This window comes from Pelodiscus sinensis, chromosome 13 (assembly GCF_052426305.1).
Source record: "Pelodiscus sinensis isolate ZL-2025 chromosome 13, ASM5242630v1, whole genome shotgun sequence".
NCBI classification, from domain to species: Eukaryota; Metazoa; Chordata; order Testudines; family Trionychidae; genus Pelodiscus; species Pelodiscus sinensis.
Genome location: NC_143064.1, coordinates 45,490,483 through 45,516,719, shown reverse-complemented (window position 1 = coordinate 45,516,719; position 26,237 = coordinate 45,490,483).

Here is a 26,237-nt window from a genome sequence, read left to right as displayed (position 1 = left end):
CAGAGCCCTTCTCGGTTCACCCTAAGTGTTCTGTTTTTCTCTGCACGCCAGGGGGAGTTTAATCTCCATTCATTATTTCCTTAACACAGTAGGCACTTCGTGCTGCGATTTAAACACTTACAGTTAATTAGTGCATCCTTTGGGGCTTGTTGTGCCTCATTTAATGCATAGCTTTGAGGTCCTCTCACCCAGTCAATGAGACATCTTCCCCGCACCCTGTTCTTTTGGAGGAGGGCTTGTATTTGTGAAGTGCCTGCAGATCTGAAAGATATCCACAACTGTGCGCATCTCCTTTCCCTCACTCCTCGCTGAAATCTAGCCAGCTCTGGAGGAGGCCTATAAAAGCGATTCTCTCCGTCAATAACACCCATGGACCGGGATGTCAGAAAGAATACGGCCTCCAATTACATTTGCCTTGCAGATCCCTTGTACGCAGCATTTTCACTTCCTGTGCCAAGCTGATGAGTAAGTTTCATCCCAGTGCACACCACCTTCCAAGAAGGCCAATTTGTGCTCAGATGACCAGGAGAATAGCCAGGGGACCGGAACCTGGATTAGTGCCAGAGATCCCCTAGAAAACGAATCAGGGGCAGCAGGAAAGAAGCTGCTGCAAACCACACCAGGGACTCTTTGTGGCTCAGTTTGGGAGGTGATGTGCTGATTGCCTGGTGAAGGGAACTAGGAGTCACAAGTCCTACATTCCATTCCCAGCTCTGCTACCGACTAACTGCCTAGCCCTGAGCAAATCTCTTTCTCCTTTGTTCTTCAGTGGCCTCATCTGTAAAATGGGGAGGACCCCTGCCATGGGAGGGTCATGAGGTTGAGCAAGTCAGTGGAAGCTGATGGAGAAGTGCACAGTATTATTGTCATTAAATAGGGACACAAAATGCCCCAAGAAGACGGTGTTAGAAACATCAGTGCTATGTTGATAGCACAAGTATAAGGAACGTTTGTGTCAGTGACTGTCAGGTCGACAGCATGGCTCAGACTAAAAGAGAAAAATCCCACTCTGTCTCCGACCATGCTCCCAGAATAGCTGGATGCTTCTACTACAACCACCCGCGTGAAGCTGTAAACAAGAAGTGTTGGTCTCTGCACTGTAATCATTGGAACGCCCCTCCGAAACGAAGGCAGTAGCTCACCCTTCCCAGAACAGATTCTGTTTGTCCACAGGCTGGTGAAGAGATCTCTCCACGGACAGACAGGGGCTTGTTTTCATTAATGAAAGCTCACCCGCGGCAGCAGCTACTCAGTATGACCAGTTTTGCTTCAAGTCCAGCTTTTGGTCGCCCATGGTATCCATCAGACCATTCGCTGCGATGGGCTTTGGAGCCCGTGGATTCAGACAGGGGCAGGATGGCAGACTCTCCGTGTTCAGAGGACACAAATAGAACTCCCCTCCGTCTCTGAGGCCCATCAAGTGGAAAGTTCTGTTACTTTATTCTCAGTGGCTCGGCCTGTCCCAGTCATGTCATAGCAGACAGGTGGCTGGCACCAGCTCAGACTGTTACAGGCCTGCATGCCAACACAGCCATGACAGGGAGACCTCCCCCCACCACCGCAGCCCGTCCAGACTGGAACGGGGAAGCGGCTGCAGGCAGCACTGCGCAGGGACAGATGCCAAGGCGGATGGAAGGCAGCACAGTCGACGGCTTATTGTTACAATGATTGTGCATGAAACAAAGGGAGGTGAGTGAGAGCCACAGAGCAGCGCCAGGATCACAACAGTCTCGGGAAGATGAATTGTGCGACAGGACAAGTTGGACCACAAAATCTTAATTGCAGCTGATTAGTATGGGCCCTGCTCTCTCCTGCCTGCTTGAGACAGTCTGGAGGGGCTTCCAATGGAGTTGAATGTGGAGCGTGAAAAGGCAGCAGGCCTGGTGGAAACAGATAAGGGGCGGGTGGTAACAGGGGAGAAGGGCAGGCGCGCACGGTGCCCTAAGGATTGTGGGTGCCATGGCTGTGTAGTGGGCTGGCTGAAGGGGCTGGTGAAACAAACAGCCCCAGACAGGCTCAATCCACACATATGCAAGACGCGAACCAACCCCCTCCCACGCCGAGAGCAGCCTTAGCCATAACAGAGGCTGCAGGGGGCTAATAACAAGAGCCACCCTGGTAACTGCCCCGGCATGAAATGAAATACTCCTGCCTGCTGTTGGGGGCTTTGAAATGCTATTAATGGAGCACAGCCTGTTTCCAGCACAGAGCCGGATGCTCCCAGCCACCGAGGCAGCGGAACAAAATAATTGATTGCCGTCTCGCTGCGCATTCAAAATGGGTTTTGATGTCGGGTCATTCATTGTCGTAACTGGAATAATAACACGATTCATTTTAGCCCCAGCCCTGCCAATGGATGGCTTTAATAATGGCTAATTTGGGATGATGAATGAACCTCTTGGGATGACATTAATGCTGAATAAGGAGAAGGGAGAGAGGGGGAGGGACTGGCAGGGAAGAGGTAGCTCGAACCTCAGGCAAGGGAAGAGACCCTGGCTCTATACAATTCAGAGCCACTTCCTGGGGTGTGCAGCATGCCGAGATGGTTACACGGACACCTGTGTGCATCCGTCTGTGCCATGGTGAGACGCCTGTGTGGGAACATCGCCCCAGCCAGTGTGCACTGGTGTATCCAGGACACTTGTTGGTGGTAATGGATCTGCACGGCATTTTGCATGCCAGGCATTCCCAGAGAGTGCATGACTGGCTAGTAGAGGTGTCTGTGCTATGGGTGAGGAAGGAACGGAGACCAGGCCTACAGTAGGAGCACTGAGCTGGGAGCTTTGCACTGGCAGATGTTCTTAGCCAAACTGGCTTATCCCAGCATGTATCTTACTCAGCACCTCCTGGCAAACAGGTGACTGTCTCTCCGGGATTCTGTCCACACAGCTGTGGTGCACAGGGATCCCCCGAACTGGTGTGCATGGGTGCGCACGCCCGTGATCTAATCCAAGGATCCCTGTGTGTGCATGCTCTTTCACCAGCCGCTGTGAATGGGTTACAGCCAGTGGAGCAAGGCTGATCTCCAGCCCTTTGTGTGAAGGCCAGGTAGGCGTGTGTGTGTCTGGGCGTGCGGCTGGCTGGCTGCACTACCATCATTCGCTCCTTGGGCCAGCACGGGGGCATGAGCGGAGCTGAAGAGCTGAAGCGAAGCACCACAGTAAGGCTATGTCTACACTCGCGGCTTCTTGCGCCAGAAATATGCAAATGAGGCTAAGCGTGGAATATCGCCGAGCCTCATTTGCATACCTAATGAGCCACCGTTTTTACAGAAAAGGCTCTTGCGCTAGCAGGAGCTGTCTACACTGCCCCTTCTTGTGCAACAAAAACCCGCTTGCACAATGCCCTTACGCCGATTACTTTTCAGGAAGAATGGCATTGTGCAAGAGTGGTTTTCTTGCGCAAGAAGGGGCAGTGTAGACGTTCCTTCTTGCGCAAGAGCCTCTTCTGAAAAAATGGCGGCTTATTCGGTATGCAAATGAGGCACGGCAATATTCCACGCTTAGCCTCCTTTGCATATTTCTGGTGCAAGAAGCTGTGAGTGTAGACATAGCTCAAGAGGCCTCTGTATAAGCAAATAGAATAGAGGTCGGGTTTCATGGCTGCAGTAACCCAGTGTAAGAGCTTCAGACTAACAGGGCTCACATCTGCCTGGATGGCCTAGAGAATACGCGTTTGGGGGTGCGGGGAATCAGCACAGTTGGGGTACGTCTGAACTACATGGCTCCGTCGACGGAGCCATGTAGATTTGTTTGTTTGGCAAAGGGAAATGAAGCCACGATTTAAATAATCGCGGCTTCATTTAAATTTACATGGCTGCCGCGCTGAGCCGACAAACAGCTGATCATGAAAAGCCTTTTATCGACCTCCCTGGTAAACCTCATCCTACGAGGCATAACGGGGAGGTCGATAAAGGGCTTTCAGGTCGGCGCGGGAGCGTCCAGACTAGCGCGCTCAGCCGACAAACAGCTGCTCAGATGTTTGTCGGCTCTGCGCGGCAGCCATGTAAATTTAAATGAAGCCGCGATTATTTAAATCACGGCTTCATTTCCCTTTGCCGATCAGCCTAATCTACATGGCTCCATCGATGGAGCCATGTAGTTTAAACACACCCTTACAGTGGACAGGAGTGAAACTAGCAATCTGTTCGCTAAGAGAGTCCTGGGATGGTCTGAACCGAAACTGACCCGCTTGCCTCTGTAGCCAGGCTCTGCTGGGGAGGCCTGGGGTAAATCCGCATCTGTAGGAGCACGAGGGAGGCTTTTCTGCTCCTCCCCTCTGAATGGGACAGGACTGAGCCCTCCTGGAGAGCGAGGCTGCTCTCTGGCCACCCATTTGTGCAGGATCGGGTCTGCCCAGGGTGGGCCAGGGAGTTCAGTTCTCAGCCCTGCTGCTCTTGATGCCAGTTATAAAAATTAGATTTTCTTAATTAGATTTTCCCCCAGGGCTGCCAGGCCAGGCAGGTGAATTAAAGACAAAGATAAATATGAAGCGTGTGTGTCGGGGGGGCAGGGGATAAGATATTAAAAATACTCCAGGAGAACATTTGTGCTAATTAGAAGTCGGCAGAGACCACAGCACGTATCGAGCCTCCGTCTGAATCGAAAGAGGAATTGGCTCGTGTCCCTTTTGGCCTGGCTTCGTGGCTACTGGGCCTCATTCTCTTCTCTTACACCTGGGGAAGTACAGGAGACTTCTCTGGTGTCACAGTGCACCAGTGGAGAGGGGAGAATCCGGCTCATTGGGCCAGACTCTCCCCTGCCCTGTGTCAGGGCCTGGTGGCGTATAATGCTGCCATATCAGGCTAGTGTTGATGAAAATGACCCCACTTGGGCCTGGGTTAGCTGGTCTGTCCGTATGTGGCTCAGTGATGGGCTATGCAGGCCCCACACCGAAAAGGAAAGGGTTAGATGTGTGGCTGGACCCTAGATTGGAGAGGGTGGGCCTGGGTTCCCAGCCCAGCCCAAGGGGGTGCAGAAGGCAGAAAGGCTACCCCGGCATAAGGAAATCAGGACGAGAGAGGACCCCGAAGACCAGTGTTCCCTCTGCATTTCTGTGCATGTGCAGAACGGCTTTCAGTATGTGCCCCAATATGGAGGTGAGGTGTCACAGGCTGCCTCTCCGGACCTGGGTCTTTAAAGGAAAAACCCACAGCAGCTACCATGAGGCGCATGCTAGCCCAGAGAGAGCAGGCACCGTCTGATGCGTCCGGGATCCGTCCACAGAGAGAATTCTGCTGAATGCATTTGAATAAGGAATCCACTTGAGGAAACAGCTTTCTGCTCAGGGGACACTCCTACGGGCTAAATTCCTCAAGTAAATTATTCCTTGCGCATTCGTCACTCGGCTCCGAAAAGGACATGTTCCTTTAATGCCTGTGACAGGGGAGTCTCACAGAACGTTACCGCTTTACAGGAATTAAGATTCAGAACCTCCCAGTGAGGGAGGCCTGGAAAAACAGGGCTCCCTGTCTCCTGCCCACCAGAATATACCCAGGCCTGGGCTGCAATGGGGCAGCCATTGTAGCAGTCGAGGGCGGGAGGCAAAGGACACCGTGATGGACTGAAACCAGAGAGGGGATGTATGGCATTAATTAAAACGAAGCAACGTTTGTCTCGCCTGCCTCCGTGAGACGTGCTGGGTGCCATGCGGCAGCCACACCCACGTGGGCAGAATCTAACTACCGTGCTGGAATTGAGGCAGGTAGGCCTGCTGACGGGGGAACCTCGGGGCAGCTGCCCCAAGACCCGGCAATTCAAAGGGGCCCAGCGCTCCTAGCCGTCACTGCTGCCCAGAGCCCCGGCCCCTTAAAATCGCTGCCGGAGTACCACTCCGTGCAGCTCTGAGGGCTGGGGGAAGAGCAGCACCGCAGTCCAGGCAGTGCAGAGGGCTGGCTCCCCGCCCCCCCTTTCTGTCTAAGGCCCCACCCCGCCTCCCCACACCTTGCCCAGGGGCCCATAGAAACTGTCAGCCCAGTGTGAACCCCGTGTCCTGACCAAAACAGAATCCTAGGTCCTGTGATAGAATATCCATGTGCCATTGGCCCCGTGCACTGCCTTTGCAGGCTGTATGGCTCCGATTCAGGAGTAGAGAAGAACACAAAGGGCCTGGGTATTGGAACAGCCAGCCTAGATCAGACCCCTGGGCCACCTAGTCCAGTAGCCTGTCTCCAGCATAGTCAGCACCAGACGTGTGAGAAGAAGGTCTAAGACCCCTGCAGAAGACACATCTCAGATCATCTCTCCCCCGACACAAGCTCGCATCCTGATCTCTAGTAGTCCTGACGCAGAATAGCCCTTTGTGATGGGGCATACCTAGCCTGCACTGGACAGGAGGGGGTTAACTCAGCCCTGAGGGTGAAAGAGGCCACACCCCCTTTAGCCTACTGGGTAAGCTCAGGCTGCTCTAATATAAAAGAGAGCAGCTCAGCTCAGTTGGGGCTGGTGGGAGAGGATGTGCCGAGCCAGCTCCCTGCAAGCCCCAGCGCTTACCCAGAAGTCAGGACGTCTCGAGACCTCGTTGGGTTCGGGGGGAAGGAGCAGTACCCAAAAGGCAGAGGGACATGGTGAAACTGAGGCCTGCCAGGAAGCAGCCCCAGAGCGGCAATGCCAACCGGGGTGAGTGAGTCGCCAGTAAGGGTCTGCGTGGTGCAGTTTGGATTCCCCGGCTGAGTCAGGAACATGAGCAGAGTCAGTGTGTTGCAGTCAGGAATTCCCACCGATTCCATGGCGTGAGCAGGCCACTAATGGGCCCCAGGCTGGGGTTCCGTGGTGTGGGAGGGCTTAGACCCCCTTGCTGGGGGATATGTATCTAGCGCTTACTGACTAACTCGTTAACAGACTACTAACTTGGGGTTACGTGGGGACTAGTGAACTGGGTTGCCCTGACCCCGAAGGCAAACTATAGACTTTGACTTGTGGGACACAGGGAGGAAAACTGGACTGAGTGGCCAGGAAAGGGGAGTGAGCATTGGACCTCAACTCTTGGGTCGCTTGGGGGAGGCTATTGGATGGGGCCCTCCTATCAATGGGGTGAGTCGACGAGCTGATTCCCAGGACTACCGGCTGGAGGCGCCCTGGTGACACAGCTGCCCCCGTGACACCCTTCCAGAATCTGTGTTCGCATTCGTGGTTTGGGGCGTGTGGGTATCCAGAGCTGGGGGCTCTGGGCACGACCACAAATAGAAATGGCAAGTGCTGCTCCTTGGCGACCTGCCGTCCAAGCGCTGGCCCAGGGGGACTTTACTAGGCTGACTCTGTGGACATGTCCACCCTGGAGCGGGAGGTGGCATTTCCGGCTCTGACCAAGCTCGTGACACACAGTGCCATGGGGCCCTAGCTACCTGGGTGTCTGGCTGTGCTCTGAGGGGGTGGCATGGGCACCAGCTCTCCACAGAAAATCAAGTGGGTGCTCAGCACCCACCAGCCACAGCTGTTTGGTGGCACCTCCAATCCGGCATTTGGTGGCTGAGAGAAAGGCGTGGGGGAGGGCAGAGAGCAGCGAGTGGGAGGAGACCTCGGGAAGGGGACAGAGTGGGGGCAGGGCGAGAGTGGGACCTTGCAGGAGGGTACAGAATGAGGAAATGGCTTCCGGGGAGGGGGCAGAGTGGCAGTGGGGTCTGGAGACAGAGCACTGATGAAGCACCCCCAGGGGAAAGGAAAACTCCGTGCTTCTGGCAATGTTCCCTCTGTTTCCGTTCCCGAGTGGAATACATTTTGTTATGTGCACAGAGACATGCAGATGTGCACCACCAGTAGAAACACAGGCTGCCAGCTGTGGGCACTGTAGGTGCTCTGCTAATCAGCTGGGCAGCACCTGAATTTCTCCTGGGCAGCCACCCATGTGCTCAGCTTACAGGGATCACTGCTCTGTGGGATGGTACTTTGGTGTGGCTAACCCCTCCCATGGCTACACTGCTGTTTGGATCAGCGGGAATGCAGGGCTGTTTCCTGGAGCTGGCAATGACTCCAGTGCAGACGTACCAGCCCGGCAGCACAATGCAGTGGCACTGCACACTCCATGACGCAACTCGGGCTGGCTCCTGGCAGCGAGGCGCGGGGGATGCTGAGGTACACCAGGCTCCCTTTTTGTCCCCCCACGCAAAGGGGTCAAGGCGTTGGTTTCCAGTATCCGTGACTTGTGACTCTCGGAGCTGGTGCGTGTGGGCGGCCGTGGATGTAAGAACTGCAGCAGCCTCCCCGAGAACGCTAGGTGCCCCAGGGCAAGGCGGTTTCTCCCTTCCCTGCACAAGTATAAAGTGGAGAGTTAACGCTGGGTCTACAAAGGTCAGCTCTGGTATGGAAACGCCTGCGCTGCAAGCGCCGCTCCCGCTCTGTGCACTAATGCCGGGAAATGAAGGTTGCGTGGGTTAGAACGCAAGGAGTGTGATGCTCCAGGCCGTCTTTAATCACCGAAATGAACTTCCTGCTCTATGCGGGCGGGTATCAGTACTTCGTACAGAACGGCTCCATTCAGACTTGGAGCTGGGAGCCCTGGCCTAGTCCACACATGCCTGCCTATCAGAGGGAAGGAAGCAGGATGCCTCAAAGGCCCTGCCTGTCTCCTTCCATGCAGGACAAGGTGGAGAAGACCACTCACTGCACAGGTATGGGGGAAGCGCAGCAGGGACTCCTACCTAACAAGGATCAGGTAGCTGGTGTACGGAGAACACTGCCTATCATGCTGACCACTATTGTCTTATCACTTCCTTGTGCTCCTGCTAGCCGCCGCCTGTCTCATTCTTAGATTTTTTTGAGGCGGGGATTGACTTTTTCTTATGCTTGTACAGCATCTAGCACGATGGAGTCCCGATTCAGGACTGCACGAGGTAGGCCAGTGGTTCTCAGCCAGGGATCTGCATGTCCCTGGGGGTACTCAGAGGTCTGCCGGGGAACACCCACTCATCTAAACAGGTGCTTAGTTTTACAAGAGGCTACACAAAGAGCCTTGGCAAAGTCAGTACACGCTGAGGAAAACAAGCACTTTTTCACGATCAGTGGGCTGCATGCTTTTCTGTGTGCATGTCTGATTTTTAAGCAGGTTTTTAAGAGAGGTGAAAATTGGGCTATGCCAGACAAATCAGACTCCTGAAAGGGACACGACAGTCTGGAAAGGTTGAGAGCCACTGTGCTAGGGCAACAAACGATTACTAACAATAATAGCAATTAATAAATGTGCAGAATCGAAGGAACGCCCGCCAGCCATTCCGAGCTCTTAGCACAGACCCCAGCACATTTCTAAATGCCTTTTAATTTTTGGCTCGTCACAGCCCAGTGTCACCAGATTTCTTGAAGGCACAGCTGTAAGTGGGGTTCTCTCTCTCGGTTACATTTCAAGTTTCTGCTAGCTGCCGGTGATTTGCAGGAGCTGTTAAAAAGAAGAGTTGCTTTTTTTAAAAGTACCGGTTGAACCTCTCTCGTCTGGGACCTTGAGGACCCGGCCAGTTCGGAATGAGAATTTTCCAGACTACGGGAGCTCATCAACATAAGTGAAATTTGGAGAAACAAAAATTCAGTGTTTAAGTTTTACGGCGCTTTATTACTTTTGTACTTTTTACATCCCAAAATGTCATCGCCTGCCCAGCTACAATTAAGCTGTTTAAACAAATGTGTTGCAATGGAAGAAAAAAATGTTGTCTGACAACAGTAGGTACTGGGGGTACTTTTTATCTTTATTTTTTGAAAAAGGGGGTACTTTATAAAAAAAGGCTGAGAAACACTGCAGGACGTGTGTCAGAGGAGGCCTCGCTTCACAGCAGCTAGCCTGGAGGCTCTCCTGGGGCAGCAGATAGACATGGCTGCTGGGGTTTTGCCTACTCTCTCCCCGGTCTCCATGAAGCTTTGCTTATGGCAATGGGAGTAAAGTTTCCTCCAATAGCTCTGCACTAAGGTCAGAGCCCCGGTGCAGGCAGGACGGATGGACTGGCAATATCCTTCTGGTCAGGGCAGATCAGTAATCTAGGTCTCGCTGCTCTCTAGGGTTGCTAGTCATAAATTCAGGCCCTGAGATGCATCCCCTTTAGAGTCACTCTCTCCCCGCCAGGTGCCGTCTCGCCTCTTCCCCGTAGGGGGTGACACTGCTCCATGGAGTCTGCAGGAGTAAGGCATCTCCATTTCCTCACAAACTACCCACCGGACGATCCATCCCCTGTGGGTTAAGGGGGGACATGATAGCGGTTTTCAAATATCTAAAAGGGTGTCACAAGGAGGAAGGAGAAAATTTGTTCCTCTTGGTTTCTGAGGACAGGACAAGGAGTAATGGGCTTAAAGTGCAGCAGGGGAGGTTTAGATTGGACATTAGGAAAAAATTCCTAACTGTCAGGGTGGTCAAATATTGGAATAAATTGCCAAGGGAGGTGGTGGAATCTCCCTCTCTGGAGATATTTAAGAACAGGTTAGATAGACATCTGTCAGGGATGGTGTAGACGGAGCTTGGTCCTGCCTTGAGGGCGGGGGGCTGGACTCGATGGCCTCTTGAGGTCCCTTCCAGTCCTATTATTCTATGATTCTATGATTCTATGATTCTGGCAAGCAGCATGACCTGCCAAGTGCCTAAATCATGACCCAAATCCATGAAAGGACAGATTAGAAACCCATCTCTCTCTGGTTAACATGCACCCAGAGGCAGAGTTCGGTGGAAGACTGTGATGTAGTGGGGGTACCTGGCTGGTTTCTATGCTGCTGGCTCTGGGGTAATCCCCACTGGCTGCTGTGGGTACCACGACCCAGCAAAACAGGATGAGTCACTATGCAAACCAGTGGCCAGACACCCCCCATGGAGAGGAACAAAGGAAGGTGGATGCTGCCCTGGCTGGGGGGCAGGGCTGGAAGAGAGTTAGTTGGTTGCTGGCTGGAAGCATGGAGGAGACAGCCTAGGGAAAGGGGCTGGAGTTTAGGGGCCCAGTCTCCCCCACCTCAAGGGGGCCTGAGGCATCCTAGCCCAGCTCTGGGACCAGATTCCATCTGTGCTGTGCTGTATCCTGGAGAGGCAATACACTTCCTCTATTCCACCGGCTGGTGCAGTCTGTTGTGCCATTTCGGGGTGCAGGAGACGGGGGACCCCCAACGCGCCGTCACAAAGACACAGCAAAGGCACTTCCCAGAGGTAGATGGAGAATTCATTACAAAAGGGAAATGGAATTTCTTTCCCTCTGTCTCAAACCTCTCTCCTCCTCCACTTCTGGCTTGAACCTGTGAGAGAGGGACGCGCCAGGCTCTCAGGCTCTTCAGTGGGCATTCCCCAAGGTAAATAGCACATCGGAACTTAATTAGTAAATCATCATGCACCCATCCACACTGAACTTTGAATCCGTGGCCTTCCCTTGTTGGGGACGGTCAGGTTGGAACTGCGACCCCACCGTGTTGGAATGTGCAGCACGGCAGGAATTTAGCGCATGCACGTGAATATCTTCCATTCGCTACCGCCAATAAATCACGGCTCTCTGTGATCCTAATTACTGCTCTTGCCCCAGGTATGCGCCAGCTTAATAAGGAGAGAATCGGCAGGATTTATTGCAGCTGCTCCTTGATGTTTCATTTTTATATCACAATATGTTTAATTCATTGCAGCATGGAGCCAAATCAGTAAAACAATGGCTGGGCTCCCACTGCATGTCTGGAGACTGTTGATTTCCCCCTCTGCTGTTCAAACCAGGGGCCGAAGTGTGCTCGTTACAGCTGTGCTCTAAGCCAGTTGTCAGGCATGGATCTGGCTGAATCATGCTCGACAACTGGTTTCACTGTCTGTGGACAAGGATTTCTGGTTGTTTCAATAACTCTGCTAGCAGAGGCTGTGCTGTAAATACATGATCCTCCTAGCCAGGGAGAGGCAAGTTTCAGTGTGGCTTGTAACCCTGCAATGCACAGGCAAACTGTGCTAGAAACGAATGGGTCAAAGTTCTTAAAAGCACATGACCACGTTCTCTGCTGGTGTTAATCACTATATTGCTGATAAACAATGCTGTTGGATATTTGTAGAGGCCCTCCATAAAAAACACCTGCATGGGATCCCTCAGCAGCCATTGTGTACCATAACAAACACCGATGATTATGATGCTCATGCACAGAAACCAAAGGAATTAACCTTGTCTGCTTTCAGCTACAGGGGAAACACACATCAAAGCAAGCACTTTACTCACTGGGGAGGAGCAAAACACAGAAGGGTTACGTCTACACTGGCGCGTTCTTGCACAAAAACTCTTTTGCGGAAGAGTTCTTCTGCAAAAACTCTTCCAGAAGAGAGTGTCTACACTGGTATGTAGATGTGCTTTTGCGCAAGAGCATCCATGCCAGTGTAGACACGCTCTTGCGCAAGAAAGCTCTGATGGCCATTTTAACCATAGGGCTTTCTTGTGCAAGAAATTCATGTTGCCTGTCTACACTGGCCTCTTCTGGAGGAGCTCTTGCACAAGAGGGCTTATTCCTGAGCGGGAGCATCAGAGTTCTGATGCAAGAAGCCCTGATTTCATATATTAGAACGTCAGTTTACTTGCGCAAGAACACGCGGCCAGTGTAGACACAAATTTTTGCGCAAGAGCGGCTACTTTTGCGCGAGATCGCACCAGTGTAGACACAGCCAGGATGTAGGGATGTTACTTTCACTCTTCCAGAAGCTGCAACAGCTGACAAGCCAAAGAGGGAGGACTTTTCTGGGGTAACTGCAGCTGTCTTTCAAAGGGTGGTAAGTGTTCACTCTTACCCATAAAAATGACTTAGCCATAAGAATTCTGCAAGGAATTGTAGAGCGGTCACTTCCTGACCCAGGTAGCCTGTGTAGGGTTGCCAGATACTTTCACAAAAAATACTGAACATGGTGGGATTGAGCAAAAAAACCGAAAAGGACCAGAGTTGTTGAGCAAAAAAAAAAATCCCCCAAAACATCACTATGCCTTTAATCCCCACCACTCCTCACTCCCCCCACCCCTGCCAGACGCAGCAGGGGAAGAATGTCCCAAGTGGCCTTCCGTCCGAGAGAAACAGAAAATACCAGACATTTGACATGTCCGGTATTTTCTGGTTTTTTTACTGGATAGAGGCCACAGATACCGAACTGTCTGGGCCAGGACCAGACACCTGGCAACCCTAAGCCTGTTGCTCCTGAGCAGAGAGAGGCTGCAGCCAGGCTGGCTCTGAGGGGAGATGCTCTGGTCCGCTCCTGAATTCTCTGACCCCCTTGGGCTGGCTGCTTTCACCCCTGCCCGGCTGCCCTTCCCTCCTGTCAGACAATTCAGTCCTGGGTCAGTTGGCCAGCACCCGGCATGGGGACGTGGGATGCATGAGGAGGTCTGGTCCTTGGGGCCTAAAAAGGGGAGAAGCAGTTTCCCCCGTGAGGAGGCTTCTCGGGGGGGGGGGGGGAGATCAGAACTGTAGTCACCTGCTAAAGAGGCTGGGGAGATGTGGGGGCACTATTTATTGCTGGGGGGGGGGGAGGGACATGATGGGGGGGAGGGACACAATGCTAGGCTTGTAAAAATTCCCACCATTTTTGGCTCAGTCTTGGGGGGCAATTAGTGAGATTGATTGCGAAGCCTTTTTTCAATTAGGCGCTTCCCCTTCTCTCTGTCTCACCTTCCCTGATAAATTTCAGCTTGCGGGCCTGCCGAGCTGTCAGCGGTGCTGGAGGGTAGCTTAGAATTACGGCCACTCTGGGCCCTGCAGAGGTTCCGCTCATGCTCCGCGCTGGGCGTGTGCTGGGGACCAGGTCCAGCCGTTTGCTCGCAGCCAGGGGATGAGAGCTCGAAGGCGAATGAAAGCAGGTTGGGGGGGTTGATTGGACCCGCCACCAATGAGCTGCAGCCCGACCTGGCGGCATCCATGCTCAAGCTAGCATAGCTCAGAGGTGAGTGAGCGAGCGCCAAACCATTCATGACCTCGGCTGGGGTTTCCAAAGGGAGGCAGTGTTTCCTAGTGGCTAGAGCACTGGGCTAGGTTTCTATCCTGCTTGTGCCCTGGCCTGCTGGGTGACGGGGGACAGTCACTCCCCCTTCCTGTGCCTCAGTGTCCCTGTTGGTAATGATGCTGTGTAAAGGGTGCTTTGAGGTTGGATGCTAGGTCAGAGCTAGGCACGATATTATTTATTAAGAAGAGAGAGAATTTAAAGAGGATTTGGGCAGCTTCCACCCTTAACTCTAAAGGCCGGCCCCTGCTGCTCCCCAGACTCCAGGGGTAGCCAGCACCACTGAGACCCAGCTGGATGCTACCTTAGGCCCCGTGCTGGCTCCAGGCCACATCAAGGCAGAAGCCTGCCGGAAGTGGAAGGAGTGAGCGAGGCAGTGTGAGAGTGCTGGCTTCTCCCGGGGACACAACGGCTCCGTTCCGATGGTCCCTTCCTGCTCAGCCACACGTGTTCTCGTGGTTCTCGGGCACCTGGGGCAGGAGACAGGTACGTAAGGAATAAAACTCTGGCTGCAAGAGGCACAGCAAAGACTCATGGGCAGCGGGTGAAGGCCCCGCTGGGGAAGGCAAGTCTCAGCCTCATCCGTGGAGTGGACCCGCCCACCCCTAGCCTGATCCTTCCTGGTCACCTGGGGTGTCGGGGCTGCCATGCCACAGACCCAACCTCCCCTGGAGGCCGGGACGTGGAGGCAATTTTGGGCAGGCCGCACCTTCCCTTGCCCGCATCGCTCGCCGCCCAGGTGAGGAAGGTCCTGCTTGCACCGAGCTTGCAGAGAGCCTCCTTTGTCACTATCAAGCTTGTGCTGAGCTAGCCATCCCGGACCCGACCCCCCAAAGTCCTAACAGACTGTGCCAGTCCACCCCCCACCCTCTGAACAGACCCCTCCCCAAAGTCCTAACAGACTGTGCCAGTCCACCCCCCACCCTCTGAACAGACCCCTCCCCAAAGTCCTAACAGACTGTGCCAGTCCACCCCCCACCCTCTGAACAGACCCCTCCCCAAAGTCCTAACACTGTGCCAGTCCACCCCCCACCCTCTGAACAGACCCCTCCCCAAAGTCCTAACACTGTGCCAGTCCACCCCCCCACCCTCTGAACAGACCCCTCCCCAAAGTCCTAACACTGTGCCAGTCCACCCCCCCACCCTCTGAACAGACCCCTCCCCAAAGTCCTAACAGACTGTGCCAGTCCACCCCCCACCCTCTGAACAGACCCCTCCCCAAAGTCCTAACACTGTGCCAGTCCACCCCCCCACCCTCTGAACAGACCCCTCCCCAAAGTCCTAACACTGTGCCAGTCCACCCCCCCACCCTCTGAACAGACCCCTCCCCAAAGTCCTAACAGACTGTGCCAGTCCACCCCCCACCCTCTGAACAGACCCCTCCCCAAAGTCCTAACAGACTGTGCAAGTCCACCCACCCACCGACCCCCCCCCCCACCCGGAACAGACCCCTCCCCAAAGTCCTAACAGACTGTGCAGTCCACCCACCCACCGACCCCCCCACACCCGGAACAGACCCCTCCCCAAAGTCCTAACAGACTGTGCAGTCCACCCACCCACCGACCCCCCCACACCCGGAACAGACCCCTCCCCAAAGTCCTAACAGACTGTGCCAGTCCACCCACCCACCGACCCCACCCACACCCGGAACAGACCCCCCCCCCCCCAAGTCCTAACAGACTGTGCCAGTCCACCCACCCACCGACCCCCACACACCCGGAACAGACCCCTCCCCAAAGTCCTAACAGACTGTGCCAGTTCACCCCCACCCACCCTCTGAACAGACCCCTCCCAAAAGTCCTAACAGACTGTGCCAGTCCACCCCCACCCACCCTCTGAACAGACCCCTCCCCAAAGTCCTAACAGACTGCGCCAGTCCAACCCCCTCAACTGACCCCCCCACACCCTGAACAGACCCCCCCCCCCCAAAGTCCTAACAGACTGTGCCAGTCCAACCCCCTCAACTGACCCCCCCACACCCTGAACAGACCCCTCCCCAAAGTCCTAACAGACTGTGCCAGTCCACATCCCCCCCCCCAACACACACATAAGCCCACAGCTGTGAGCCTTGGCTATAGGATACTGCCCTGCCGAGTCCTGGGCAGTGGCTGGCCTGGGTTTGATAGGAGAGCAGTCAGAGAAAGGGAAACTGGAGGTGAGGAATGGCCCCTAGTAGCTCAGTGCACTAACTGCAGGAACAGATGTTTTTCCTTGGTGCTGGGGGTGAGTTACCTTAGCCCAGGGCTACTCAACACGTGGGGCCGCATGTGGCCTGTGGCCCATTTATTTGCGCCTGTGGGGCGGTTTGGGTTTACGTGGGGCTCGACACACGGCCTGCGGGTGGGATCCTTTGGACATGGCCTCCACTGGGCACACGCTCCACAGCGGCGAGGCATCTCCCAGGCCAGGTGAGCACTGAAAGACGCAAGCGGACGGGCTGGCTGGAACAGACGGGTGCAGAGTGTCGGCGTTTCGAGCTCCCAGGGAGGAGGTGCCGGGAGTGCCAGGGCATTGTGGGAAGTGCTTTGTATTCATGCCCGTCCGTGTGAAAGAAGCTATTTGCATATATATTTGCATGTACACGCAACCACACTTAAGTTTCAGCCCTTGGCATGTGCTGTGAGTATCATTGTGGTCCCCAGGGCTTCCCCAGTGGAATAGCCCTGCCTTAGACAGACTGCAGGGAGGAGCGGGGCCCAGCCAAACCCTGGAAATGAATGATGGGGGAGAAGAGAAAGGAGACTGAAATAGACAATGACAAGGCCAGCAGGCTAAGGGACACAGGAAAGGGATAAGGGGGTGGACTATTCATTCCCACCAACCCGTTTCCGGCTTAATGAGCCCTTCCATGGATCTGAGGAGTGGTGGCCTGCGTTTTTAAGAGAGCTTTTCACATCACTCCCTCGCTTTGGGCCTACGGATCATGCTGGCAAAGTCATCTTCTGTTACAGAAAATATCGACGTGAGTTCAACTTCTCCATGCAAGTGGTTTGACCTTCTTTACGGACGCTAACGTGCAGCGTGCGCTCCAGATGGCTGCTTATGCCTATGGAAATTGCCGTTCATGAGGAGCAAAGCAACTGGAAGGCAATCAATAGGCTGAATAATTCATCGTTTTCTGGCGATACACAGTGTCCCTCTCCTTTGCACAGCACGCGCACGTTCCCATAATGTACCAACACACGCTTAGAATGTACGCACACACACTTCCTAAGTGCACAGACACACACGTCCATGTCAAACACACAGGCGCGCCTTCCTGCGATACCGCTCACCTTCCCACGATGCATGCGTCTTCCCACAATATCATTCGCCTTCCCACGATGCGCTTGCTTTCCCGCGATACTGCTCACCTACCCGCGATGCGCTTGCTGTCCCATGATACCTCTTGCCTTCCCACGATGCACTCACCTTCCCACAATGCGCACGTCTTCCCATGATCTGCTCACCTTCCAATGATGCGCTTACCTTCTCACGATGCATGCACCTTCCCACGATGCGCTTCCCTTCCTGTGATACCGCTCACCTTCCCGCGATACCGCTCACCTTCCCACGATGCGCTCACCTTCCCACGATGCACTCGTCTTCCCACGATACCGTTCGCCTTCCCATGATGCACTTGCTTTCCTGTGATACCGCTCGCCTTGCCACAATGCGCACACCTTCCCATGATGCATGTGCCTTCCTGCGATACCGCGCGTTTTCCCACAATGCGCTCACCTTCCCACAATGCACTCGCCTTCCTGCGATACTGCTCCCCTTCCCGCGATGCGCTCGTCTTCCTGCGATCCACGTGCCTTCCCCCGATGCGTGCACCTGACCAGGCGGATGGGAAGGATGGAAAGCGTCCTCTTATAAAGAGACAATAAAAACAGGCTGATCCCAGGAGCCAGCAGCCGGGCATCAGGATCCAGGTCCCGCCTCACTTCCCCTGGGTGCCACAACTCTGCCAGGTGCCCCACTCTATAGACCCCTGAACCACCCCTCTGCCATCTCAGACTGTCATGGGGCTCACAGCTGACCTACCTTCCGCTCAAGGCCCCGCCCTTCCTGGGAGCATGGAGCCAGTTCCCCCTCCGCCCTGCCCAGGGGCCCACAGAGGCTGTCGGCTCCCCGGCTCTTCAGTGCAACGGAGCAGCCGACCTGTTGCCTTCCGAGGTGCCATGCAGACAAGGGATGCGTCTCAGTGTGGAACGTGGCTCCAAGACAGTGCCGGGAGCCCAGCTGTCTCCGAGCAGGCTCCTCTCCCCCAAAAGTCCTGCCGTGTTTGTGGAAATGGTGCCAGCCATCCCACTTACGCTCCCCCGTGGCCGTGGCTGGAGGCCGCCTGGCCTGTTCTTGACAGGGTTTGTTCCGCCTGCACAGCCTGCCGGGCAGAGCCAGGGGAGAAGGGTGAAAGAGACACACTTCAAAGATCCCCTTCCCCTCGGCCGTCCCCAAAGGAGCCAAGCATTAACGAAGCCACTAGCAGAAGAAAGGGTGTGATTGGGGGAGGGGAGGAACCGGCAACCGAAAAACCGAATCGTGCTGCTATGGCAACCCTGGGAGTCACGTCGTGTTGTTTGTACCCAGAATTTAAAAGATTTAGCCTTGGCAAATAAATAACCCCATTCAATGGTTTCCATGCAGCCGCCGTGTTTGGAGCGGCTTCCCCCTCCCCGGGCGTGGGGAGGGGCGGGGAGGCCGGGCGGCTCTTCTCCAGGCCTGTTTGCATCGATGGGTTAATCTGCTTTGGGGCGGGTTGATTTTGCTCCGTGTCTGGCCGGCTGGGCTGGCGGGGTCTCTGTGCGCACGGATGGTGCGGAGAGACACACACGTGCGCATGGCACGGCGGCTGCTCCTGCCCCGAGAGCTCGGTGCCTTTGGAGAATCTTAATTCACCCCCGAGTCCTCCAGCTGTCCCGGCGGTTGTGCAAACCCTTTACACCGCCCCCTTTACACCACCCCACCGCAGGCTGGATCTCTGGGTCTCTGGGCCACACTCCACCTGGCTCTCCCCAGAACCCACTCTCCGAGGAGTGGATCTATGCTGGGAACTCCCCTGGCTCCTCCCACACTGCATCCTTCTCCCCCCAGCACATGGGTGCGCTCAGCCCAGCAGGCAGCAGGGCCAGTCTGGTTCTACTGTGACGGGGCAGGAGGGCCGGGCACCCTCGAACTCTGCTCCGGAGAGGGTCTGGGAAGCCACAGGGGAGGGAGACAAGTGGGAGGAGTCAGGACAGACTCGCTCCCACGTCCTGGGGGTGTCCTGCGCCTGTATGGGGCTGAAGCAGATGGTGGTGTTGGGGTAAAGTCTTCAGGGCTGGTTCTGAGCCCCACGCGGCGGAGCAGCAGGAGAGAGCGGGGAGCCCTGCTGCGGGTCTGCACCGCACTGGGGCAGCTCTCCCGCAGAGCGCCTGGGCGACGTTCCCATTGCGCACAGCCAGTGGGAATCGGACCCAGAGCAGAGCAGGTCCCTCACGGCCGCAGCGATCCCTGGACACCCCCGGTGCCGTGACGTCCCCCGAGGGGAAGAACGGGGCAGCGCGACCTTCTCTGGACACGTGGGGAGCGGGGCAGAGGGGTTCACCCGCACGTCACTCGGTGCAGCGAACCGGCCCGCCTAAACCGTTCCCAGAGCCCGGCCGCCCAGGGATTAGTGGCTGCGCTGCCGGGCCCTTCCGCGCTCCGCAGTATCTAGAGGGCCATTGATTTTCAAAAAGGCCCGTCTTGGCCTGCGTCCCCGCTGCATTAAAGATGCAGGAGCGTTTCATGACTCAGCCGGCCCCATCGCAGTCGAGAGAGCCTGGCTCCGGACCAATCTCTTAATTAACATTCCCGTAACGACGGTCACTTGTCTATGGAGAACCTGGTCCAGGCAAGGTGGTCTCAGGACACGGAAGGGCCCATAGGAAGCAATGGCATCAGTCATTAACTCCTCGGATGCCAGGGCCCTGGGAACCATTGCATTGTGGGATGCACGCAGCCCCCACTGTTCCATTGCAACAGCCCTGGCCAGCGCCTGGCTTCCATTTCTCACAGGAGCAGGGCGAGGAGTTGTTTGTCACTGTCTCACACACAGCACTCCCCACCCATTATTATGTACGTGATGGCTGGCTGGAGAGGCTCTGTAGTGCCAGACACTATGCGTACCTCCAGCAAGAGACAGTCCGTTCTTGGTTTGAAGAGCTCACTGTCTAAATATCCCTCATTGGACTGTCAGGAATCTGAGGCACAGAGAGATCAAGTGACTTGCCCAAGGGCACCCAGGAAATCTGTGGCAGAGCCGAGAATGGCTCCTAGCTCTCCTGAGTCGCAGGCCAATGCCTTCACTGCAAGACCTTTCCCCCCTTCAGCGGGACTTGGTGTGCAAATAAACAAGACACTCCTGCCTCCCGCAAACTGGTGACTGTGCTGGGGGAAGGTTTGACACAGGATTGTGGAGGAGAGAGTGTCGTTGCGTCAAACCCAAAGGCCTGAGGCAATGGCTGGTTGGAGCCAGGGCGAGGACTGTCCCAACGTGTGTTTGGGGGGGAGAGGGCAGAGCTGCCAGTAACAAACAGCTCCAGCATCTCACACACGTCAGAGACCCTCGTCCTTCAGCGCCTGTTGATCTCAGAGAGCTGAGGGCGGAGAAGACCCCCCACTGTTCTGAGCCCAGCCTCCGGGGGCAAGGAAATCTGTCCCACGTGTGAATAACCTTCCACTCTCTGGGACCTTGCTATACCTGCGGTGGGGATCCCGTTCCTGCCCAGGGCCCCTGCAGCAGGCCTTGCTGTTTAGCACCTCTCTTTGCTGTGGGTGGTGAGGCGCACCGCCGCCTGCCTAACGCACTAGCTCATTGTACCACCCCGCACGACTCTTGTGTGTCACCCGCTCCACGGGGACGGGCTTCCCACCCAGCTCAAACGCGGGGCTGCGGGCTGGTTTTGTATCAAGTTTATTCCTTAGGCGCCGCCGTTGCTTTCGCTCCTGCTCACGTCTCATGGGAAACGCGGAGCCAGCGAGCCCCGTTCTTCCTTGCTCGCTCCGGGGAGCAAGGGCTCACCCCATCATGCGGAAATTCGGCGGAGGCGCTTTAGAAGCCGCTCTGCTTCCTGAGGGCAAGTCTGTGCTGCCGAGGGCACTGGGGCTGTGACCTGGCTTGGCCTTGCCTGGGTGTGGGCAGCCGCACTGCAGCAGCCGGGCTGGTGTGCACCTACCTATGTATGACCTGCACTGCGGGGGGCGGGGGTGTCCAGTCCAGGGCTATGTGAGCGGCAGGACCTTGAACATTTTCCCAGTGAATTGGGGGAGAACTGCTCTGCCTGCCTGGGCACTGGAGGGGGAAGGCAGGAGTTGTGGGGAGGACGAGGAGGACTCGCCTGGCTCCGGTCTCTTAGGTTCCCCACCCTGAGTTATACTGAGCGTGGATGTGCCTGAGTGATCGGCCCAAAGGGAACCAAAGGGAAGGAGGCGATGAGAAAGAAGAGTTGGTGGTTTGTCCTGTGCATGTGGATGTACCCAGCATCAGCTGGTCCTTGGACTCCGAATGGAATGCTAGAGCAGAAACTGAAGTCTTGGCAATAATTCCCACGGGAAGTGGAATGGAGGCAGAGTGGCACTTCCTGTTAGCGACACAGACCGGTGTTCTCTGTAAGTTGTGTGCGCTCGTGTGGCCGGTCCGGAGAGATTCCAGGGCTGCCCAGGTGATTAACAGTGTGCACACAGCAAGGTTTTGGTGTCTACTGGTGGTGCACATGTGCCTGTGCTTTGGTGCATGTTGAAAAAATTATTCTGCACATGGGTAGAAAAGATGAGAGGGAACAGTGACACAGACCCAGGCTGAGTGCCCACAGAAAGGAAGTCAGAGCCTTTGATGGGATTCAAGCAGGAGCCAGGCATGTGCTTTGGTTTAAATTAAGGCTTTTTAATGGCTTACTGTATCTACAAAACACCACAGGTAGCTGAAAGCCACTCCGGCTGGCTGGGCCGGCTCCCTGAGGCCAGCAGCTTCCATCAAGCCCCAGCTCTCTGGAAGCCAGCCACGTGGGTCCAAACAGCCTCCCACCCCAAGGCAGCATGTCCCTCTCCTGCTGAACCGTGTGACCCCAAGCCGGGTGGAAGAAGGGCTGTTTGCTCCAAAGCCTTCGCCCTTCTTAGCACAAAAGCCAAGTGGCTGCTTTCCAAAGCTCTCTCGTCGGCTGAATGACCCACGGCAGCCGGGGGCCTGGCCCCGGGGACAACCGGTGTTGGGACCTGGAGCCGTTTGCTGCTGTCTACCCGGGCAGTCCCAGTCCTGTGCGGCAGCACATCGGGTATCCCCCCCCCGATCCTGCACCCTGTCTGCAGCAAGATGAGACTCCGCCAACCAGTAGTACAGAGGGGGTTTATTGCTCCTCCAGCATACAGCACAGCACAGACGGGCTGTGGTTTCAGGAGTCAGAGCCAGGATGCCTCAGAGTCCTTGGATTAGGGGTCCATTGTCATCCCTAGACCCTCAGCCCTCAGATAAGGCTGCTCCCTTCATGTTCCCAGCCAGCAACTGCCCCCCTCCTCCAAAACTCCCTTCTTTTGTTCCCTGCCTGCCCTCAACTGGCCAGACAGGTTGGGTCCTTGCCTTGTGACTTAAGCCAGCCATCCTGCTGGGCAGTGCTACAGGTACCGGCCAGCAGGGGTCACCCCAGCCCACACTCAGCCACCAGTGGATGTCCAGAGGGTATGGCCTGCCCACTACATCACACCCTGCCTCCCCCCCCGACCTGGGAAGGGGGGTCTTTCCGCTGGTGCCAGCTGGCTTTGGATCCGGCCCTGCTGAGCAGTGAGTTGTGCCCGAAGGTCTCGGTTAGCAGCTGGCTGGCCAGTGGCCTGTGGGCAGTGAGTTGGGCAGGTCTCAGTGCAGCGAATGGAGGGATTGTAGCCAACACCCTCTGGCGGTGTCTGCAGAGGGGCCAGTGGCTGGGGTGGGTATGGAGCCTGAACAAGGGCTTGCTCCAGGGTGAGGCACTGGGGGAGGCGGAGAGCCGAGATCAGGGGGGCCATCTGCCTCTGCACCCCTGTCCGGGTTTTGCAGCCTCCTGGAGGTTGTTGCGCTTCCTGAACCGGAGGGTGGTGCTGGTGGTGGCCCCACGGATACACAGATGCCCCCGTCCCCACACCCAGCTGGGGGCGGTTAGACGTGTGGCCGCGCTGGGCGTCTCCCCTCCACGCTGCGTTCACACAGCCCGCTCCAGAGTCCGAGCATCCTGAAGTTACTAACTCAGCGCAGGACCTGACACCCCCCGGCCTCACTGCTGGAGCAGGAATCAGCCCCCTTCTCCTGCTGGGCTCCTCGGTTTTCTGCTCTTGGTTTCCCCCCGACGGCTCCAGGACAGGGCGTGTTCCTACAGGACCCTTCCCTGCCTGCTCCCTGCCCCTCACCCCCAGTGGAGGTTCCTGGTGCTCTGCAGACGAGTTTCGCAGGGAGGGGAACAGCCGGAAGGCTGCTCTCGCGCCTCGGCTGGCTCAGCTTCACGCATCGATTTCTGTTCCTCGTTGGCCTGTGTGCCGAAGGGGAGGCGCGGAGGGACAGCCGAGCAGCCGGAGGAGATAATAAGGCTGTGGGAACTGCTGGGAAAGGCTTTGATTTTGTGCCAGAGCGAGGCAGAGAGATCAATGGGATCCGGGTATGGATCGAGGTAGCGTGGGATTGCGACTGCCCTGGGTGCATCCCTCGGCACAGGCCGGTCAAGCCGCTCTTTGCCCTGCAGTGCGGTGCCTGAGGCGGGCCCCAGCCTAGAGGCTGTGGGTCTTAGTCCCTATAGGGATTTGTCCCTACTGGGGCCGGAGGCAGAGCTGTGGTGGATCTCTAGAAATCTGGCCAGTCCCTGAGTTGTTCACCAGGGCCGCACTGAGGCTCAATTCCAGCTGGGCACAGAAATCCAGGTCAGGATTGGTACCTCCCAGGGACTGGACCTAGGATCCCTTCCACCAGCCAGCATGGATCTGGAGCTGTCTGGCCTCACCGCCCAGGACTGGGGGGTTGTACTGACTAGGAGCCGAGAGCTTCCCGTGCACTGTGTACAGCAGGCCTCCCGAGGGGCAGGGCGGGTTGACTCCACGGCAGCAGGTGCTCGGATTCCAGCATCACCTGGCTGGTCTGGCAGCTCCTATGAACAGGCGCTTCCCTGTTCCTGGGGTGCATGAGCCGGCTCCATGGAATATCCAGCCCCCACTAGACTGCTCCTCACTTGGCTTTCCACTGCACTCAGCTGGGGCCCTGTCATGTCACGGGGCTCCCCTCGGGCTTGCGTTTCCCTGTGGTCCCCAGGCACAGCCCCCAGGGCGAGCCTGGAGCATCTCCTTCCACGCCACTGGCTGCCTGCAGTTACCTGAGCCCAGCCCAGCTGACTACGGGGACGCCCCAGGAAAGACGCTGACTGTCAGGCTACTGCCTCTCTCCGTTCCTGGCTACATGGCTGTGGCGGGGACTCAGGGTCTGGCACACAAGCGCCAGACTTCACTGCCTGACCCTGCTCATGTGATTTGAAAGTAAATGGCCCTTACAGGCCCTGTGACATTAGTTGGGCAGAATTCAGACCTAATGCTTATTTCAGAGTCTCTAGGGCCTCCCTCTCTCTCTGGACCGCACCAGCACAGCTAAGCCATGGCTCTGGGCACTCGGAGTTATACTCACCTGCAGCTCGGATCGGTAAATCTCAAAGCACTCTATAGTGGCAGGCAGGACCATTATCCTCAGGTCAAACCTGGGGAAACTGAGGCACCGACCAGCCATAGTCACCCCATGGGGGAGCTAGGTCTGGAAACCAGCGCTCCTGTACAGGGCACAACCACTAGGCCACTAGCGCGGGTGTGGAGTAGCAGTCGTGGGTGAGGAAGAGGTCAGACCGCACTCCTCTTCTGGATTCACACAGCCTTGGCGTTCAACAGCCGGGGCATTAAAATGCCAAGTGTCCGTGGGACATTTTTATTTGTATTTTTGTTAGTGAAAACTGGAGGGGGAAGGCTCCATTTTCGGCGCATCCTTCGGTCTTTTTGAACTGAAACCAGAACATTTCTACCCATTTTTTTTGGATGAAAAATGGTCAGATTTCCCATTTGGACCCAAAGCCCTTTTGCCGTGAAAGAAAAGCCGTGTTGAAAAGCCTTGCCCGGCTCTACTCCGCATGAGTCTGGGCACATCGCCACGCCGGGCTGCCCGGGCTGTGCGCCTCACCGCGTCCCTCGAGCGCTCGGCTCTGCCGCCCTGAGCAGCAACCCCAGACCAGCAACTCACAGGGACTGACGGCACCAGCGGCGGATCGGCCACCCTGAGATGGACAGCGTGGGTGGCAAAGAGGCCGTGTGGCTTTGGTGGCTGCGGTGCTTCCTCTCTCCGAGTTCTCAACTCAGATCCAGCTATGGTGAGCACTGGACCAGGGTCCTCCCTCCTTCCCTCCCTCCCGTGGCTTCCCTGGAACGTGTCTGGGTCCCCCGGTGAAGGGGAAATTGCAGTTCTCTGGCTGGAGATCTGAAGGGCAGCGACTCCAAGCCCCGGGGCCGAGGCCTGGAGCTCAGAAGTGAACCGGCGTGGAGGAAGCTACAGCCCCGTCTGGAGCCGGGTGGCTTCACTGGCCAGTGCGCCCGGTGGGAGCACTACGTCCATACCAAAGGGCAGGAAGCGCAGTCATTGTGATTTACAGCAGTTCCTGGGGGCAGAGAAACCCTCCCTGACGATCTGATGCCCGGGTGCCCTCCCCCCGGCAGTGCCTGGCCTGCTGGTTGGGGGGCTGGGAGCAGGAGTGTGGCTGTACCACACAGTCCCTCTGCCCGGGAAAGGGAGACGCCGCGTCTGTCTCAAGGCTGCACCCCTGTCTCGGTGATACGGCTCCTGCTAGCGCTGCTCCTCTGTCTGCTCCCGCTGCTCAGCTCCATCCCTCACCCGGCTCCTGCTTCCCAACACCCAGCTGGCTGCTGAATGTAACACCTCCCCCCCTCCTGCCGTCTCAGCCAACACCTGTTATTACTTCTCTGACACCCTTCTGCAGCCCATCCATCTCCATCCCCGCTCACTCGGCTCTGCCCAGCGAGCTGAGAGCAGCGTGCGGGGGAGGGAAATTGAGGTGACTTGGCTTTTGCTCTGCTTCCTTACCTCCTGCTCCACATTTCCCCCTCCCCGGCACTTTTATGGAGCACTGCCTCCTGGGCCTGGCAGGCTCTGTGTCTGCCCAGGCCACCATCCCGGCCTGCTCTGGTCAGCCTGCCCACCAGGAACAGTCTAGGAGCAAGGATCCTGGCTTTGGAACAGGGGGATGTCGTCAAGGTGTTGGCAGGATCTGGCCTGATCCGGGCTCCTTTGGGGATCATAAGTGTGTGGGTGTGACGGTGCGTTGGGGTTTTCCCGTCTC